The sequence below is a fragment of the Lineus longissimus genome, chromosome 1 (genome assembly GCF_910592395.1).
Source record: "Lineus longissimus chromosome 1, tnLinLong1.2, whole genome shotgun sequence".
Lineage (NCBI taxonomy): Eukaryota > Metazoa > Nemertea > Pilidiophora > Heteronemertea > Lineidae > Lineus > Lineus longissimus.
Window position 1 is genome coordinate 22,318,061 of NC_088308.1, and position 21,855 is coordinate 22,339,915.

The 21,855-nt window shown below is 40.1% G+C and overlaps 1 protein-coding gene across 3 annotated transcripts in view; it reads left to right on the forward strand.

Annotated features, from left to right (window-relative positions):
- The first annotated feature begins 3,341 nt into the window (after nucleotides 1-3,341).
- LOC135492262 (guanylate cyclase 32E-like) overlaps nucleotides 3,342-21,855 on the forward strand; it is a 44,698-nt gene continuing 26,184 nt past the window's right edge. For 2 of the 3 annotated variants that reach the window (XM_064778615.1, XM_064778640.1), the window contains exon 1: nucleotides 7,564-8,253. The gene's annotated coding sequence lies outside the window, so the exon portion shown is untranslated. Of the gene's footprint in view, nucleotides 3,925-7,563; nucleotides 8,254-21,855 lie in introns of those variants that run through there. The other variant, XM_064778623.1, reaches the window with a different exon arrangement.

The window sequence follows — 21,855 nt, forward strand, 5'->3', positions numbered from 1 at the left end:
AGCGAGAGTAAAGTCTCTGAGAAAACCGTTCACACTTTCGGCCACTGAGTGCGAGGTTTTCCAACCCAGAACTTTCTACACATGTACATGCACATACATGTACTCGGAAAAAATTCATACGCCAGCGCAGAGATGAAATGTGGAGACGCTTTGTCTCTAATACCTATTGAACACATATTGACTCTGCCTCAAATTTCGCAATTATTATTACTGATTAATCAGCCGACGATGGAACTAAGTGGGAATCCGAGCATTACACGTATATGTACATAACATGTCGACTCGTTATTATTTTCGTTGTTGAAGTATGCTGAGCGTGTAACATGACCTTCGTTCGGATCTTAAGTAAATTGAGAGATGTCTAATATACATCAACAGATTTCCCTTCTCACGAATGACCAGCATTTTCAATTCTTTATCGATTTCTTTGGTCACAATAATCGGATATGAGAGCTGCAGTGTGTTTCTGGGACAATACACTACTTACATATACGTCTTCACCGGATCCGCTAGCGTTAATTATGAATTATGCTCAGTCGCTAGCACACGCTGTCATCACCCACTTCGCCAGATTCTCAGCCAAGTGATCACATCCTCTCGCGGTTCCCCCAGGGGGTGATCGTTCCGATTTACCTCTTTGTGAAACTCCCTTTCAATACCGAATGACAGGTTTCAACAGCTCCTATAGATGAAGGGTTCATTAGCTGAATCGTTTTGCTGAACCTGCGCAATAAATCACTTAGTATTAGACAGTTAGAAGATATTCTTCATCGAGTCAGTCAGTGATTTTCTCTTTTACGATTCTCTCTTTATGACACTGTAGCTTCTTCCCCAAAGATGATAATTCAAGGAGGGTATCGCCGATCCGATTTCACAAGATAAATTTTAACAAACCATATCAAAAAGTCTCCTGCACATGAGAAAGGTTAACGTTAGTGACTAGAGATAGCTGGAGCGTGTTTTCATGCCACTCATGTACGGGAGACTTTTTGATATGGGCGGAAAAAGATATGGCGGATAATTTCATAACACCTTCAGTGTAGCGTTCTGTGCGTATTACATTCACTACACCTGCCTTCGGCGGGCAGGTTTTAGTGTCGCGGCAATCACCCCGTTTGGCCGGGTTGGGCGTGTTGAAGCTGTACACAATGTTTAGTTTTGGGTGTTTTAGAATATATTGATACATGTACCTCACTGTCGGTTTTAGTTGTCTCACTGAACACCGCTCGGGTGGAGCTGGGATCATTTTGCCCAAAACTTAGGCATGACGCCTTGGGTTTGGCCTACATATTAGCTCCAGTATTGAAGGTCACTGACAAGATACTGTCATGTAGTCATTGCAGTTGAGCCTCGTGAATGACACTGAGCTGTCAGCTTGGTCCTCAGTGCTCATCAAGCCAGGTCGTAACTTACAAGACTTTTTATTGTACAGTAGTGCGATTCCATCATTTGTGAAGATATGTCAAACCTGACTTCTTGGGCGTCCCGCTATCAGCGTCGCGCTTTCAACGGCTTCCTGTCCTTGACAACAGTGCGCTTATCGACTTACCAGACAGTGTGGCATTAGGGTATAACCATGATAATTTGAAATCCAATGTCAGCGTCACGTAAAATGGTACTGTATGTTACCAGTAACATAGAGACGATGACACGCACACTGTCTCGATCTACGCATAGTCTCTCGAGAAGACCGGTGCTCTTTCACCTATCATTGCTGGGGACCGCCTTTTAACGTACTTCTAAAATATATGCAACACATTTCGAGCACGGTTTGCAAAGGGGAGAAAATGCCTTTTTCGGAATGAAAGAAGAAGGGACAACGTGCACTAGTCGGAGGCCTTCGATTCTTGTTGCCCCAATTTGGGAAGCCCTGGGTTTTTTTTCTTCAGAAATTCGACCTTGGGGCGGTCAATGCCAACTTCACTATTGTTGTACACATTAATGGTGTGTCCCTTATACCACTTTCTCAAATCTCATTCTTTGGCAGAACTGGATCAAATAACAACGGCTGATCCTGACGGAGAATGATTTAAAGAGAACACTCCTAATGGAATTCCTTTGTGCCAGCAATTCTTACAAAACGGCTTCTAGATGGAAATTTGCTAGAAAACTGATGGAGTGAGTTATATTGGTGATTTGTTTTGTAGAATATTATTGTAAATGATAGGAAGTCATTGAATATTCTTAAAGATGATGTGCGATTCTAACATTTTGTAATTTGATAATATAATAATGATAAAGAGTACATACAATAAAAGATGTAACTGCGGAAATTGCAGAATTCGTAATTCGTGAAAGCTGCCTGACATAGCGTCGTCACCCGTGGAAAATGACGTCAAACCTGGTATGGCGAAGCGAGAGTCGTCATTACCAGCCACGTGTCAAATACTGACGGATCTCTCTTGCTGAAGATACTCAAATCATTCGTTCAGGAAAGACTCGGATGCCGTAAAAATCGGATGCCATAAAATTGTGAGGTTGACTTACATGCTTACCAGGCACGACATTCGGCTCGGTACTACATTTAGGAATGACGTCATTTTTCTCGGGTGGCGACGTCACATCGGGCGGCTTGCATTAGATAAGGAACGCTGCGATTTCCGCTGTGACTTTTTAAATAAACTGATTATTGTTATCATGATACATGTATCAAATTTAAAAAACGTTGAAAATGGCACTTCACCTTTAAGGGAGCAGTAACAGTTACAATTCATGTCACTTTTGATAACGATAAGTGAATTGTTTTGATTTATCCGCCATATTATGGTATTTGGTAAATCATAATTCACTATTCTTACATTGTATTCACAATTGCTATGAGTACAATAGCGCCAAAGATTGATGAGTTTGGCCAGGCTATCAGTGTCCTGCTATGTGGATTGGCCGAGTCATAGTCAGGGCACATGGGCACTGGCTCGCTCTTCGAAAAAAGAAATTTTTTACGATTTATCCTTTGTAACTTTTTTTCAGCGCCCAATACTCCGATGTAGGTCAAGTTGGCAGCATTGGTGTCACATAATCTGCGCATAATCTAATTTGCTGACTGAAGTGTCCTAATTAAGGTCACAACCTGAGCTTGTTGAAGGCGGTTCTGTGATTTTTAAGGCATGATGTAGACATCCCAAAAGGCTTATGAGTATAGGGCATGACCACAAAATGACGGAAGCTCGTGGAGCGTATGATAACAAAGTCATGCATGTTTCAAGTGCGAGATTTTAAAATAACTCCCCTGATAACCCAGAATCATTAACTGGCCTGTTTGCATGTTCAACATGTTCAAGGCATATCTCTTCTTGACTGCCAATGTAAACCGTGATGATAACGCCTGGCAGACCAGAGCACCCCGCGCCGAGTAAGGACTACGAAAGCGTTACAGGGGACCGTACGGCGTCGAGTAAAGGAACAGACTAAAAGCTTCTACTGCCACTTGTCTGTACGGACTAAATACATCGTGTATGATGGTTTAGTTGACCATTAACTCAGCATGTAGAGTGTTTGGCAAACGTTGGCTGCTAAGTTGTTATAATGTCGACTTCCGTATTTGCCGAAGTGCTCTCTAAATGGGCCGCAGATAAGGAGCTAACGGATAGTATTCAAACATTTATGGCAACCGTGTACAGCTTGGCGATTTGGTGATCGTGCCTGTACGTTATTTTGGAGGAATCTACTTGGTTTAAAGGTTACACAGGATTATCGACCAACTTAGCCTGGATTCGGACGACCTAAAGATGTGTACGTTCTTTTGATAGAGTCCTGCAATAATTACTGTGTAGGGGAATACTAGTATATACAAGTATATTACTTTGACAGCAAAAAACGTGATCTCATCTTGAAAGGATACAGAACCATTTCTTGCATCTGTGCTAAAGTAATGGTATAACGCTGATTTAACTCGATCGATGTATGGTTGAGATTTCATTCGCGGTAAGTCTATATATTTTGCAGAACTTGTAGCATAATATTCGTACTATCAATAATTCTTGATACCATGTAGCCTACCAGTCAGCAGTGTTAAAAAGTTAGCAAAAAAGGCAATAGCGAGAAAGCGTAACAGTCGATTCACACCAATCGAGGACAGACGTAAAGTCTCTAGTTTAACCGATCTAAAACCGGTTCTGAATATCAAGTTTTTGCTAGGTATTGCCAAACTCACAAAGTTGTCTTTCAAAGCCATTTAACATGTCCAGTTTCGATATACATGTACGTGTACAGTTACAGTTGTCCGAGAGTTATATATGACGTCATTTTTCGGCTAGGCCTTTATTTCTATTTCGTTCAACGAGCTGTTTTAATTGCCTAGTATCACCCGTCGGTACTTACACCAATTTCCGCCAGTGATGAAAGGCGGCCAAGTCTCATAAGTACTAGTATAATCATTTGCTGTATTTTGCAATACGATATTCCATGATTTTCATGAACCCAGTTTTTAATTTGCCGCGCAGACCTTTTAGCATGATTTGAGTGAGCCATGTAATGCGTCTTAGGAGCAAAATTTTAATTTGTTACCCATTTCATTTAAACGTGCTTCCGAGACCCGGTGCCATGACCAGATGATGGTATATATTACTTAAATTCGAGAAAATCGATCACTCGCAGATAGCTCAATGTCGTTAGGATTCCTTTCCCTATCACTTTTTTGAGGGCAAAGCAGGCCAACAAATGACAACCCATGTTGAAATATTCACTTCAATCATGGATTGGTTTTTACTCAGAACTGACGCATCGACTAGTGCTCTATCGTATAATTACTCCCAAGGGGTTCAATTGAATTTCTCTGTTTCAAATTGCATTTCCTTGTGAACGTGCTAGAAAAAAGGTAATACATGTTAAACTCTTTGCCTTAACCTCTTGTAGTTACAGGTGCATCGAATGCTGATGTTTTACGTCGAGTTCAGCTAATCAAAGTTAACGGCAGACACATGCCTTTATTATGCGCATTACGGGTACCATTGGGGTTCGTCAACGTATCACTTTAAGGATAACTGATGAACTTCAATCGTCGCCGGTTTGAATTTAAATACGATAGATAATTACAAGCTATATCGCTGCAGTGACATCGCTATCGGAATATGCTCTGACAGGGAGCGGGATACAATTTTGAATTCGTATTCAAAAACAATCTCAGCATTTTTTTTATTTCATCCAGTCGCATTTACTGTTTCTGATGTAGCGGGCCGTCTTCAATTTCACTGACATGATTGGTTGATCCGATATGTATAGGAAGGCATGATGGCCGCCTCCGAGTGCGGCCGGTGCTACTGGTTGTTTAATGTTCCCTACACTTCAGTGTTTCCATATATACATTAGACAGCCTTAGGTGAACACAGAGAAACATGTCAATAATGTTGTTTTCCAGCTTAGTACCCCCTGATAAACCAGGTTCCTGACAACCTTGGGTATAATTAAATATCAATGTTTCATCAACTCCCGCAACGGCAGCTGTTTAATACCCGACTATTAATCAAAAGCTTGATGAATCATATGGACCACTGACGATGACCGGCAGGTTTCGCAACCCTTACTAGGAGAAGCTAAGCAGAACTACTACGAAGTCCAAAGTTTGTGTACGTTATCAACAACTTTAAAAAAATCCCTCGATTTCTCGATTTCTCGTTCAACTAAGAATAGAAAATAACTGACGAGTGTGACTTATTAAATAAAATTGATTCGCACTCATTGTTCTCCACTCAGTTCTTCTTTTGGTAATTTGGTAAGTTACATTCCTTGAAAAACCGCGACCATTTTAAAGCAGTCCATTGCAATCAAACTTGACCATGCAGGGTACATGAGCATGGCTTCATCTTGGTATAACAAACCTGTAGTCTTTAAATTCGTGGACCAATTTTTTTGCACACGATACAATGCCATAAAACAGTTGTTTTATTTATCTATAAACAATGGTTAGGCGGGGAAAACTATCTAAATAGGTGCATGACCTGACGAGAAATCTATATATATCGTCCATGGAAGTATATAGGCCAGCAAAACAAGTAAAGAGCCATAATTCACTGATAATAGCTCCTCAAAGTATATTGACATCATGTAATTTATGTATTCCATCAACTGGTATGAAAGGTCAAGGTGTGTTCGTTTAAATGTAAGTAAGTCATAATTTGAATTTGAAAATGTCAGTTATGCCAATTGTGTGCACGGGTATAAAATCTTCATGATGAGGTTCCATCGTGCTTTGCTATGCAAGTACAATATAGTAAATACTTTTTAGCCTTGTTTACTTCTAACATTTCGAGCGGGCAACTGTTAACAAACTTCACGAAAGAACACGACCTTTAACTAACGACTGGGATGCAGCTGAGTACACTGCGGTCCAACATCCAAATCATTCAGACCACTGGAACGGATGATACGTTTACAAAACGGTACCATCATGCTATCGGGTTTGTTAATTTGTTATGGTATGCGTGGGTGGTGGATTCACGGCGGTAAATGTTATTCACGTAAGCTTATTTACCATTCACAACAAAAACCACTTGTCGGACTTGAAACTGTGAAAACTACACGAAATACTGAGTTATGTCAATATCCAGAAAACTGACACTGAACAATACCATCAAGCAGAACGGCCTTCACAACACGACACGATACTTAATATTTTGAAATAAACAATTTTTTCTTAGTTTTCTCTTACTGGAACGACATTTCAACATTCTTCGTAAGGGCTTCATCAGTATGCATGCCATGAGCCCAGACGGAAACACGAAGCAGCCTCATCAAAACGATTGCACTGAAAGCTATTCTTGTACCATTTGAGGAAGAGGCTGATCCAGTGTTGGCCGAGTATAAATCAGTAACTATGTTGAAATATTATTCGCAAACGAGCGTTTTTATCGCTGTGACCTGCGATGATGATCGCTCATTGAAGCAATATTGTCGAAGGAGGGTCCCCTTGTCGCTTTCATTGATTTTCTAATGGATCACAACACTGTACGTCATGTACGTATTGCTCGAAAATTAAATCCATGACATCCACATGGGCACGATCCATATTGGGGATCATTCCGTCCGTATTGGCGCATTTTCGCATGCATGGGCACGGTACAGTCGCCATCCGAATGTAAATACGTCGTCAAAAATGCATGGGCATCAACAAGATGATTAACAACCTACAATCAACCCAATTACCATGTTTATCACTTCGTTTTTGAGTGGACCATCAATAGAATTCAACTTATGCTGATATCCGATGCTGTAATAAAGACGAGAGGTACCTATCTTAAATTTGGCAAGCGGCGTGAAACATTCATGTGGAGAACGATCAAAACGAGCGTATGAACTTAACGGTGATGAATGTTGTTGTTGTTGTTGTTTTTAATTCAAATTATGAATTCATCGCAACGGAAGTAGGGGCATGATGCATTTTTAAAATTATTTCTTAATGCATCTTAGATGTCTATAGTGAACATTTAAAAGCTCTATAAATCATTCACCATTGTTTAGTTCATAGAACAGCTGCAACTCGGTATTCAACATGTTCAATGGCCACCTATAAAACTGGGTCAGTGTACCTTTGCTATAACTCAGGTTATATTGGAATGCTCACTATCAGTGTGGGATTCGTCAGGTAAAATGTCTACATCCACATCTACGACATCCAAATTGCAAATTAACAACATCCAAGTAGGAGAGCGAGTTTCCATCCACGAGCCTGATGGATAAACGCGCAGAAGCTGATCGGAGCCGTTGAGAGAGAGTTCGCCTTCTCGCCGGCTGTCCCATGAACACGTGTTCTATTTATATTTTGATATGTTTAGATGTCACACATAACTATCAATTTTATGTATGTATTTGTGTTGAAGGAGTGACATTTATTATTGATCGGGCCTAGGAAGTGAATGTGCAATTCATGTCGTTGTCTTGCTGTGCGCCAGCGGATATTAGATTGCTCAGCCTAGGCCTGCAAACCTGACAAAATGGAGATAACCAGTTGTTGATGGATACGTGATATGATATAATGCATTTATCTATTAAACTGGATTTATATACGAATTATGCCGAGTTATTGTGATGGAAACATGTGATAGCTGCATATGGTGTCGTAATAAACACAACCTGTGTGTACATTGTGATTTACAGGAGTGTTCAGAGGATAATACGATATAAAGGGTCCAGGAAGTTATTGATACGCTTTGAACTATGTTTACTTGTGCAGTGCATGTAATAACATTAACAAACCTACATCGGACACTGGAGGAGACATAAATGTAGTTATAACAATTCAGAGAGAACTTTTTTAAGGTAAGCATATCGTACCAGGCTTCGTTACTTAATACTTTCTCTATCCAAAAATCACCAATTTTATATTGAAAGACCAATATTCAGCCGCTGTGGTGCACTTCTAATTCCCTCTTGCATCATCTTCCGTCTTGTTTGATATGCAATATTGACTAATTGGGCTGTAGTGTCACACTTAATCTAAACAAGCCTTCAGCTCAATTCAATGAACGTCCTGTTTTAATTTAACAGGTTAGTGCATGCAATGTAAAATGTACTTCCTATGCGTCACCATAGCCATGTAGTCAAATGTCATCTTCTCCTTTGGTCTTACTGAGTCATTTCCCACGGACAGTCGGTGTCTAGGTCATATTGAAAAAGCTGGGTCACCTGTTATGATCGCCAGCAGCAACCTCCAGAATACAATTGTTTAACAAGTGGCATCAGGTGAAGTTGAAGGAAACACAATGCCAGGTAAACGAGGTCGATGAATTACCTAGTTATTCAGGTGATGGTAATGAGACTTGAGTTGTTTTCTTATGTTAATAGACCTATGCCAGTAAAACAACATAAAACACATCTTCCGTGCGTGTTGATGATACAAGGAAGAGCAATAGCATGTACTTTCAATGTTGTGACGATAATGAATAACGGTATCAAAAAGAAAGTGTCAGGAAATCATTTGTTGTACCTTTGTTCTTTATGAAGCGGGCGCTGCAGCAGGATGTTGTCAGAGTGTTCATGATTGCTGGTAGCGACAATGGTGATGTCTACAGGACATAAAAGATGCGAATAGGCGCATCATCCTCCTTGTCACATAAATCCCACACCCAAGTTCTCCTTCTAAATCACAGTGAGCTATATCAATACGATAAACGAAGTATGCAGAATCGACTCGAAATTTACTGCAAATCCGTCATTGCTGACATCATTGGTACCACAAACTTTATCTTTATGTAAGTTTTCTAATAGCGTCAAGAGTGTGCCGTAATCTCCCAGCCGATCTACTACAGGACAGGACAGAAAAAGTGTCCCATCCTCGTCCTCCCTGTCAATCCATAAATGCCCAACAATATTATATTGTTGATTTTCCCTTCAAATGTCTTGGCTGCAGTGCCTAGTCATGTTTTCTTGACACCCAGTACAGCTTTCCACTGACTTTGTTAGCAACTGACCCCACTTTCAACTTTTATACCGCTTGGTCAGATTAGAGTTATCATAGTGTGTATACATAGATTTTCACGTACTCGATACCCTTGATTGATTAGGAGAGGCTTTTCTGATAACCACTTGCTCTTGACAAACACTGACTCAGACGGGTCACGATAGTGTTTGATTTACTGACATCGCTGACATGTTATATTGAGCAGTAGCTGGCAGGAAGTGTACACTAAATTATCAAAACTACCAATAAATGGCCAAATGACTGCCGTTAAAAGTATGCGGTTGACATTTGCTATCATAAATATTTTAAATGGCAATATATATAGTCGTGGTCAGCCAACCGGGTCTTAAATATAAGGAAGGTACGCGTAGACATTCCAACCCCTAGACACAAGATTCATCTTTCTGAACTTTAAAGGCATCAATCGATGAAAAAGATATTGACTAAAAAACAGTAATTAGGTCTAGGCTCCCCTTATTCAAAGGAATTTCAAAATATAGAGAAACGAGGAGGTTGTGCCTCTTTTGGGGGAAGGCGAACAAACAAGTTATTTCAAAGCTTTGCCCAAATGTTAAGAGTAGAATTTGAAAAAGACAGTTCTTTATTCATGGTAACTTTTGAAGTGGCGCCACAGTTTGCCTTTGTCATTTGATGGTGTGATTGCGTGATTATGGTCAAGTTGCGTGTTCAGGCAAAGCTCTCTCCTAAGAAGTCGAATGCCCAGCTAAATCAAAGGCTTTTTATTTCTCGCAGAAGCCAGAAAAGATAAGAGATGACAATACAATCCCAAGTCTGATTTCCCTTGAAACTTGCCATTGATGAAACGTAGTATTCTTCAGCACAAATCATTCTGGTTGTTCCGAACATTGTTTTTAACTGTTCTGTATATGATTACCACACAATACAATGATGTAGCCTGCTTGACATTCTGTCCTATGAATAACTGGTCACTGACGTCAAGCAGTGCATCTAATTGTACATGTACGTGTATGAAAATGGACCAAAGAGCGTCAACCAAAATGTGGAACTCTGCATATATTAGCACGAATTATAAGCCTACTCCGGGTTTTTTCATTTGAAAATTGAACTGAAATTTGAAATTTTCTAATCGTGTAAATACGGACTTAGTATAAGTTTCAATACAACGCCACTTATGATACGGTTCGAGCCACTAGAAAGCCATCAATTGTTGGTGGTTTCTGCATTCAATTGTATTCTGACTCCCAATCTAATCAGTGTAGCGATGTTACAGTCGCAATTCTATCAATTACCAAATGACTATTGAGCGAATTATCCCAAAGTTTTTCTAACTTCGAGATGGCAATAGAAGCACGATTCCTCGTATACGCTCATTCGACTGAAAGGACGTCATTCTTTCTTTTGCTAATCTTCATGGCTGAAGCCATTTTCTTTACGCAAACAACGCGTACTGACTGATTCTTTATGCAATAGATGCTGTAAAAACATACCATGCCATAATACGATATTGATAAAATAAGGTTATTGGAGACTGAACAATGCATTTTTATCGAGTCTGTAAAATGTTCCATTGAGTATGAAATACCAAGACATTGAAGGCGGCCCCGATGTCATTGTACCGATGCTTCGTCACAAAATATCACCTCTTCGTTCCATTTTCAATTCCCAGTAGTTGGCAGTCCATTGCCGTTGCACTACTTTGCCTCGGGTATCCTCCCAAACAATAGCCCGTCAATAAATATTGTAGTTCCACTATTTCCATATTAGTCATGTTAGTCGGGCACACTGAGCGGCTGACAGCCGTTGACCTTGTGATGTAACTGATACCATTTCTCCTGAATGGCCAATTTTGGTCCAGTTCTAGTGTTGTCGATTGGCTAATATTACACCAGTTCTTGATTTTGTTTATTGGCAAAGCCCGAGGGACTTGCCGTTCTCTACGCCACAATCAACATGTAACCAACACCCGTTCAACTATCCGTCTATATTGACTGAATAATGTTATTATGGCTACCTGGCGTTGCCAAATGATCGCGAAGATGAAAGAAACGCAAATGATGGTCGTATAGATTGCCCAGCTTCTTGGACAATGATCATGAGTTGGTCTTATAAGGACAGGTGTCAGAATATCAGTTATTGCAAGCCGATTGCCAAATAGAATTGAGTGTATCGGTTTAGAATCGATCGTGATGTACATAAAGGTACAAGTACATGTACGCACTCAACTATTAAATATGAGTCGATATTTACAGCTGATTTTGATTTTTCTGCTCAAATTATTTTGCTATTAAATTGCCTGCCTCTCAAGAAGTTTATAAAAGCCCGTTCTACTTGATGCACTATACTTTAGCAAATATATATTTTAGTCACATCAGACTTTAGATAAGCCATTATGGTAAAGGTTTCATATCCTCTGTAGCCATCAAGCTGTAAGTACATCCAGCAATTGATTTTCTTTAATGGTGGATTTACTCTTTGACAATCGATATTTTTGAAATGGCCTACGTGTATCTCAAGAGTGATTACATTTTGAATTATTTTGACGATGGGCAAGTTATGACGAAAAGTGTTCAATGCGTAAGCTATAACATAAAGCATCAACCATTAGGGCCCCGGCCGAAACCAACGACTTTGGTCAATGAAACCCTGGGATGATACACGAATAATGGCATTCCAGGCACTCTAGAGCAATTTAGGGTTTATTGCCTCCCCACATTAAAGGGTATTAATTAATCGCCAGCACTCTCCTCGATTTATCTCCACATATTTAACAGTCCAGTAGACACTATTGCGGATTGTCCGAGAAAATGATAGTTACTTATCTAAGTTTATTTCCCAATTGGTCAAGTAAACCATAAACAATATCACATACACGAATCCTATCACACTAATGTCTGAATCGCCTTGTTCTTGTTGGCGTTATAGACTCCAGTATATCGCCTAGCTCCTTCTCTGGTTTATCGCCGGAGCCCGCGAGACTACTCTGATGATATTATTCTCTAAAGCATCACCAGCTTCTGTAAGCACACGGATCTACAAATATCCAACACTCGTTTCTTAACTGTATATTTGGCCCCATCTAGAGAAAGCTTGTTTTGATGTGTACCTAATTATTGATTTGAGCCAATAAATACTGTCGTTGCCATCTGACGTTGCCTAATGCGGCTGATGTGCCAGACGAAACGAATCAGAAAATAACATCAACGGGAAAATCCGTCGTCGGGGCATTCTTACACAGCGTAAGGTCATTAGAGAGGATGTTTTGTCCAGCGTTTCTTGCCCAAAGAAGTGTAAATCACCCGGCTTTTATTTGCTTCTCGTCTTTCTGTGAAGACGAGAAAAAAGATATGCGTTAATGTGGCTTTTGTAGTACATGTACGTTTTAATAGAAATGACGGCGAAGCCGCTCACATTAAAGATATGTCAAATTTCATGCACCAATGCAGCGTATTTCTTATCTGTCCATTGCTCCGTGGATTCTGTAGGTATAAATACCACCTCCTCTCTATTCTACATATTAAAAACACTTCGAAGCACTTGCTATACATACATTAAGTACTCTTTGTTGCGTTCTTCTCCCAGAGCAATGTGTGGGCCCGCCAGCATCCAAGATGTTACACTGATAAGGTAGGCAAAAAACAATAACGCAATCAGTGAACAAAATGCACCTGCTTCATCTCCTGTGTTAACGTACTTTAACTGCTTTGTCAAGGCTTCAAACATGTGAGAGAATAGCAGACAGTTATCTTAGTGCATGTTCTGAGAATGTATATTTTGTACCACATAACTAAGAGGTCCTTAGCAAAGTACTTGGAGATGGCTTTGTCTGGAGCCACAAAATAGATTTTGAGTTGGTTAGGGATTGCCAATAGGCGCATCTCTCCACATAGTTTTGGGGGCAAGTGCTCATGACTTTCTTCGATGAGTCCTAAGGTATTCTTCTTGAGAGAAAGTCCCGTTCCCATGGGGGATTCCGCAATCAAATCACTTAAAGCAAGCAAGCCATATGTCAATGACTGTATATAAATGTGCAAGAACTTAGGTATCCATGACTTTTTATCGAACGCAAACAAACTGCTAGCAGCCGCTGGTAAACTTGCAAAAGCCTGGAAACTTGGGGTGTGACATAAACCAGCATATTAAACGACCACTTTTGTGATATATTGCACTTTCTAACAATTTTGTGGTGATCTATAGTCCCAGGATAGACAAGCGTTCCACATAACCTTTTTTCACTGGGAACACTTTTCTTGAATTGTCCGCACTTGTCTTGGATGAGTATTCGCGGAAAAAACCTCAATTTCATCCTTGATTGCTCTTCTTTGATACTCGATGTCATTTTTCACGCTATGAGTCGCCAAATTGATGAATTTCGCATATTACAAGTCATTTGACAAGCAGACTTAACATGATTTCTGTGCTGTTGAAGTTGATGGCCACCACTGCAATTTCCCTTATTATTGCATCTTACACCAAGGAAAAGTCTCGAGACAGCCTGATCTGTTTGGTACCTTTGCATAGAAACGGTCGCGGGTTTATCAGCAATAAATCTGTTGGCGGTTAAGAATGTATCGAAGGCTAATCTCGGCCAGCTATTAACTGATTTCTCGTTATAATTGCCGTGATAAGATAAAGTAGCCTTTTTTATAGAGCTAGTAGTCAGATCTAGTAGATGGCAGCTACTATACTGAGATATGCGTACCGACCGATTCTAGTGCTTGATTGAAGATAATGGTATTTTTTGATAATGTCTTTCAACTTATTTTTGATCGAAACGTAACGCATCTCCTTGTGCATGTACAACTATTGTACTCTGTATTAGCACACTTAACATTGACATGCTGCAGCAACTGGTATCTCGAAGTTCATCATAATAGCATGCCGCGAAGTTACTATTTATAGCTCACAAGATCATTTGCATAAGATATTGATGACGTTTTAGTCACGTGACAGGCGGACATCGACACTTATTTCTACGCATTTGAGCTTATTCCAAAGTAAATTATCTTTGACCCTGCATTGTTTTTAGCATGAATGATACCATAGAGTCAGAGAGAGAAATATTCAGAACAATTATGTAGTATTTCCAACACTCGGACATGTGCCAGATTGAATCTAACTGCCCAAGTTAGAAAGCCTGAATCCATTACGAAACCGCATTTTGTCCGACATTGCCTGTAATTCAGCGATGGGGAAATAGAGGGCAGCAGCTGCAGTGACGTCATCTTCGCGGAATGCTATTGGAATGATATATGGGCCTGGCGCTCCAGAAGGAATGCAGTCACTATCTTTCATAACAATCCATATACTTATCTGGTGAGGTAACGTTGTTCTGGTATGGCAGAATCGGACATCCACTCGTCCATATCCATCATGCTCATCAAGGGGTACAAGCCCTAATGGGTTTGATTAAGAGTAATACACTTGATTGATGGCATCTATCGACTTTCTCGCATCTGGTATATTGGAATTACCGGTATATTGTATTCTGATGTATTTGCAATTTCGCACGAAGCCGTATATTGTCGTCGGTTCCTGACTGCATAGGCGGGTACATTCACAATTTAAAGACGCGTTTATTCTAAGACATCCTGTATGAACCTACACTCTATACCTTCCATCGCCATTATTTCACCCCGGAGGTAACAATAATTGAACACTTCGATTTAAATTTATGAGTTCTATTTTTGAACCACTAATTCAAAATTTGACGTGGAACCGTTCATGCCTGTACATATCGTTGGGGGTGAATCTAATAGCTTTTGATGTTATTGTTAAAGGCGAATATGATAGTCAACTTTGATGTCTCAAACCTGGTATCTCTTTACAGTCTTCCTTATATTCAGCTGAGGAACGTGGGAGTATACCTCATTCATGTATTCTTCGCTCTTTCTTCCTTCCGGAGTCTGTGGTAAAACTCACAGTGTCATCACAATGAGTCGGATTAATACATGTGGTTGACATTTGTCTTCTGAGTCTGGTTGTAACATATTGATAGCATATGACATTATACACAGCCATGTGTTGTTTGTTTTTGCTGATTTCATTGCGATTATTTGCTCTTGCCAGATTCGGCCTATCGGTCCCCATGATAGCTGTTTCGCGGGGTCGATGTTCTCATGATTGGCCCTAAACGCTTGGATATGATAGTATAGCAATGGGAATTTAGGCCGAGGTGCGGGCGGGCTTTGTTTAAAGACAATAGACCATGTATTGGGCTTGACCTGAACTCCTTTAACTGTGAGGTAGGGGGAAATAACGTAATGCTATTGTTAAACATGAAGTACATGTAAGTTTTCAAATAACACACTATTGTAACACACTATTGTAATCGATTTATTCTAACACAACATGTCTAATAAATTTTATAGCTGAGACAGTTGATAGAGTAGATGATGACCTTCCTAGAGCGCATTTTTAACGTCTTTATTGCTCTTCATGATGCAGAATGATATGATTTCATGATTTGATTTGACAGTAACGATGCCAAGGAGTCATCTCGCGGCAGGGATGTCATAATAGAAACACACAGATTTCAATACGCTTTCATCGATTCTTGGATCCGCCAGGTACGGTTCCCCAGATTAAATTCACTCATGAGTTGAGGGTGCATATTCTTCTTCTTCGGAATTCTTTTCATATCCACGTCAGACAGTTAGTCCGTTTTCGCCAACGAAGTCGGCTGTCCTAGAGAGTTCCACCATGACGATACATACATGAAGGGACATACATGAAGAGTCTGGTGCCCTTTTTGTGAACAGTAAAAAATGTCAAGATTGCACGTTACCGTCGTGCACAATCATCCTTTAGAAAGCTGTAACTTTTAACCATAGTTTTGTCAGATGAAAGGAAATTATCGAAAAATTAATATCATTTTCGGAGATTGATTTCTACTGGATATGAAATTAAAGCCCGTCACTTGACATTTTGCCACTTTCAATTATATTCACGTCGAGTTCGCGTAGTTCCATGGCTCCTCGGTGCCTGCACAAATTATAGGCCCGCCAGAAGAAAAAAATATTTTTAAACAAATTTTCGCGGCAACGAAATATTTCAATATTCAATATTTCAAATATGTCAATACTGTCGTTGGGTAGACACATGAACTACAGCTCCATAAATTCATATTAGGGAATTAGGGAATATCGTTGTTTTCAAAAATTCATGTAGCCATTGCAAAAGACATGACATAGGACATAGCCCAAAATATTTGTCATGAATTCATGGTCTATTTTTTCATTTCTAAGTTTCAAGACAGAATGTCATTTACACTAACCCAGGGAAGAAATTCAGGGAAAGGCAAATATCCTTGAGGTATTAATTCGGGGGAAAGGCAAATATCTTTTTTTAGGCGTACTATTTTGTTTATGGTCTGTCAAGGGATTCACGTTGGTCTATTTTTTCAATCTGAGTCTCAACGTATCTCTAAATCTCAAGAAAAGTTCCTTGTATTGCTAAACGCTGCGCACTTCATTCGGATGCTCTTGTCGTCGATATGTTCTTTGCTCCTCAGATGATATTTCTAATCTCAAGTCATTATGAGACATTCTATTCAGTTATTAAGTGCGGATCAGAAAGTGAAGGCTTTCAGTTTTAAGATGACAATCGAGCAATTCTATATAACAACAGAATTCTTGAAAGCAAAGTATGGCATTTCAAATAGGTCATTCAGATATCCATTGTGCTGCTGGAAATTTTATAGTATCTAAAATGTAGGAGGACTTTAATGTCAAATGGAGAAAGATTATAGCTTTATTTAGAAATGCCGTTCCTAAGAGGTAAAGGATAATAAGCACGTAATTTTTTTCATTTCCAGGTGTATTTCTTGCGGCTTACGAAAGATATAGAGATAGATTTGGAGTGCATCGCGGCTAAATTATTCAGTGTAAATTGCTTTGAAGATTGCTTATCCGTTGACATTGTTTGAGGACGGAAAACCCTGAATGTAGGTAAAAATCCTAACTGTAGAAATCTTAACTGTAAAAATCCTAACTGTAAAAATCCTAAGTTTTGTTAAATTATTTTTTAAGAAACAATTTTTTGTTCCAATTTTTTTTTAAATTGGTAAAAAACGCTGAAATTGGGGATTTTTACGGTTTGGATTTTACCGTTAGGATTTTTACCGTTAGGATTTTTACCGCTTACCGAAAAACCTCGATACAAGAGGCCCTGTTGACTTTCGTCCTTAAAATCAATGTTACTTCTTCTTGATCGTGATTTGAACCAACAAACCCAAGATTATGAGCACAGCGCTCAAATACGTAACCTAAGATCTGCAACATGTCATGGGTCCCATGCTCCAACTGCAACATCCAAATTGATCCGCCTTTGTTGGGCATGCACAAACTACCCCGATTTATAATCTGCGATGGTATGATGCATAGCATTTTTCATGATATTCACTAACGGCTGGCGGTAGTGATTCAATAGATATTCGCAATCTTTCTCTTGGCGTGAAGTCCATCACCGCAGTGTGATGGATGGTCCCCTGGCCTTCCACTCGTTACAGGCTTGATGTAGTCGTTACTCTCCGTTTCAGAAATGATTGCCGAAGTGAAACTCATATTCACACTTTTTCGCTAACGAAAAGTACAAAACAAGTGTTGCGGTACCGGAGTACATCTTTTTAAGTCATTCGAACGTATCTGTCATGCAGTCCAGCAAACGGCACGAAGTGGCATGGTTTCGATGATCCCATCTCTGTGCCATACATCCTTCCTCCCCCCCCCCCCCCCCACCGATACCCACCCCACCCAAACAGTGAAATCTACCACTTGGTATGAAATATGCATGATGAAAGCCGTGCCAAAGGCAAGAGAATCCGTGGTCTGACATTTTGTTTGCCATTTGTACAAGATAAATCGCTTTCTTCATCCGTCTGGCCGTCAGTCTTTTTTACCCAGAGCATATTTATGGACCTGTTTAATAAATAGACTAAGCGTCTGAACCACCTGTTTAATCAGATTTGTTTTATCATCCTGCTGTGACAAAATATAATTCAGACGAAGAGCCACCGTCAGTCACTGCTGGTGACTATTTCAGGCTACTTCCTGTGGCAGCAACGCACACCACCATTGCTGGCCTAAAGCGTGGTGCATTTGCCACTTCCTGCAAATATAATAGCTTGCTCTTCATTTGCCGAATTCTTCGGTGCTTTGATTTTGGTGAAGATTTTCCTCTGCAATGGACCGTTTACTACTCGTCGCTTATGCCGAACGTATCTGTTATCGGCAATCCTGTTGTGTTAATGTACACGTCATGGAATGTTCGGGTCGTTGGGTGACAAACAAATTTAATTGAATCACTTTAATTGCAAGCTTTACTCATCCGATTATTACTCTAAATATAGCAACCTACAAGACGAGTCGTGGTGTTCGTTGGAAGTGTAGCTGGTGCTCTATCAGTCAAGTCAATATTTACTGAGTCAGTGGAGACGATAACATAAATAATTCTATCTGTAAGGCATGTTGGTGGACGTATATCGTTTCCTCACTCTACTTGGCTCAACGGAAAGATGCATTAGTTAAAATCTAAAAAGGATAACGAGGATTAGATATCCTGGTTCCATTCCTTCAAGACCTACTGGGACGCCGTTCGTTAAATATTTGAAAGTTTGTAATTACATGTATACAACATCTTTGATATTTTGCCAAGAAACATTCATGAACTCTAGATCGGTTTAATATATGGTTATCTGACATGCAGTACAACATAGAGATTAACTTCGATCAAGCTAGGTTTTATTAATCCACTGACTGATACCTTTATCAGATTTTCTTCAGTCAGTTGCAGAGGTGTCATAAGTTTTTGCCAAACGGGTTATTTTACTCCACTCTGCAAATCCTCGCGTAGCCATGGCAATTTTCATCCAGTAAGCCTACACGGGTCCACTCCAATACCAAGCCAAGTCACTGTATCCTACTGGTAATTTCACACTGTATGTTGAGATGTTGAGAAGCGCTGAATTTATTGGCCTTCTAGATTAAAATACTAGATGTGACTTTAATGGTCTCAATGAAGACATATTGAGGAGACTATCCGCCGAAAGTACGTCTCATCTCCTGCTATTTGAATGCTTCACATGTAAACTGACGGCAATGAAACGACACTGCAAGCATTCAAAATGGGTCCAAAAGCCGGGCATGTTCAGGCGAAAAGCATTCTGGCCCTGGTAATTTATTTACTACTCCGTCAAATTATTCCCTTGAAAATGAGTTGCTCCGAACGACTATGTAAGAAGACAACTGCCAACCACCAATTTTTTGCAAGGGTGTTATTTTCGCGGACTTTGCGAATAAACATCGACTCGCGAAAATTATTTTTAAATTGAGAAACCCGAAAAAACTGACGTTAGAAGTTTTCACGAATCATCGCAACATTTATAAGCGAAAATATTTTTTAGGTCCACATCAGTACTAGACGAGTTGAGTTACAGCATATTTTATGGTACTCGGAGCAATCACGCTGAGTGCATAGTAGGCAACGTTCAATAATTTACTCTGCATTTGTAACACGAAGTAAAATCTTTCTTGACGTTTAACTAGCTCATAAAGCACTGAACGACTATACTGCACTGGATTGCGTGCTGAGACTCAGCCGGTTGGTACAACAATGACCATCAAGAAAAAAAGGTCAAGCAACATGAGCTGTGTTAACTTGAACATTTGTTGCTCGCTATTTTAGTGAGAGGGAACGTGCTTGGAGGATTGTAACATGCAAGGGATTCATCATACAACACCGGTTGGATGTCATTGTCTATTTGGGAGTTTTCGCAAAGCCCCCGATACGTCAACGTGAACGCCTATCCCATTCTTCGACATCGTTATCATGAGGTCGAACAATGAGATCATCCTGTGCATCAGCGTTACACGAGACAAGTGGTCACCCAGTGCATCAGCGTATACAACACACGTCAAATGGTTACCCTGTGCATCAGCGTTACACGAGACAAGTGGTCACCCAGTGCATCAGCGTAACACACGTCAAATGGTTACCCTGCGCATCAGCGTTACACTAGACAAGCGCTCGCCCAGTGCATCAGCGTAACACACGTCAAATGATTACCCTACGCATCAGCGTTACACGAGACAAGTAAGCAGAGTTCAATGACGACAACTATGTAACAAACAAGTTGTCAACATTGTTATTGACTGAGCGGATGCGAATAAAAGATTAATTAAACCCTCGCTTGGATTCCAGTTTTCAGAGGAACTTTTATCATTCAGTTATGCAAGTTCTAACGACTGCATGTGCACATGCATGCGACTTTTCTATCTTCTTTAACATGTCTTAAAGAAAACATTCGTTTTTCTCGTTGCCGACGATGGCTACTGATTTTCCAATGTGCGAAGCCGCCCAAACCGGACGTTGTCAACTCAACTGAGAAGACTTAAAAGTCAGTCAGTGCTGAGAAAAATTGGTTTCCTTCCGGAGTGACGTTCCGACAGATCGATTATCTCTTCAGAGGTTCACGCTAGATTATATATGGAGTGTGGTTCCGACTTATGGAGTGGCTGGCATCAAGTGCCTGAAAGAGATGACTTTATGAGTTTTCGCGTACATGCAGCTTAGTCATGTTTACATTTGGCAGGCATAGCTGCTGTCAACCTCCTTTTTATTATTACCTCACTCAAAGTAAAGGGCAGCACTGGGTCAATTTCCTTCGTCTATTCTATTCTTCCAATGATCAGTTTACTTACCAAACTCGATCAATAGGCTCATATCGGAAATCAGTATTGGCCTCCATTGGCGAACTTGATCAGGCTCTTAGCCAAACCGTACATGGAGTGTTATCATAAATATCTTTGGACACTGACGACCAACATAATCCCTTAATATTCTACACACCGAGTACTTACCTAAACCCGTCTATATTCAAAAGCTACCAAATTCTGCAAGCGTGTTTTTTGACATTTTCACGTCTTTACCAGCCTAAAAATTCCAGCCGCCCAGTTACCGTACATATCCTATTCTGCCAATGGTGGGTCAGGACATCATACCCGCAAACATGGTAAAGGGGGAGTTGCCTTTAGCTCCCAAAATCGTATTAAGGTTGAAGTATGATATAAGTGCAGCCCATCGAGTTATCTTTCAATATCTTGTTGTACAGTGATTCTGTTGAGATAGAAGATCTACATGTACCATGTACAATTATGTATGGTTCAAGCTGTGGGGTGGAAAATGTATGGGACAATCTCACCCCACTCTGGGCTAATGGCACCCATCTTACGCCGCTAATAATTTTATCTGTGGACGATGCTGTAAGATGGAATAAGATCGCCTTAATTTGCAAAATTTATCAAAGCAGTCCGATAGGAGAACTGATCAAATGCGTAATACCGTGACTTATTTTACCTAGATGGTTCATCTGGTATATATGCACTTGAAATGAACTATCTAATGCTCTATTTGTTTACACCACCTATGTTTATCAATAGCAACCACCGTTTACGCAGAAGATAGCTGCTGTTCCTTCTGACCCT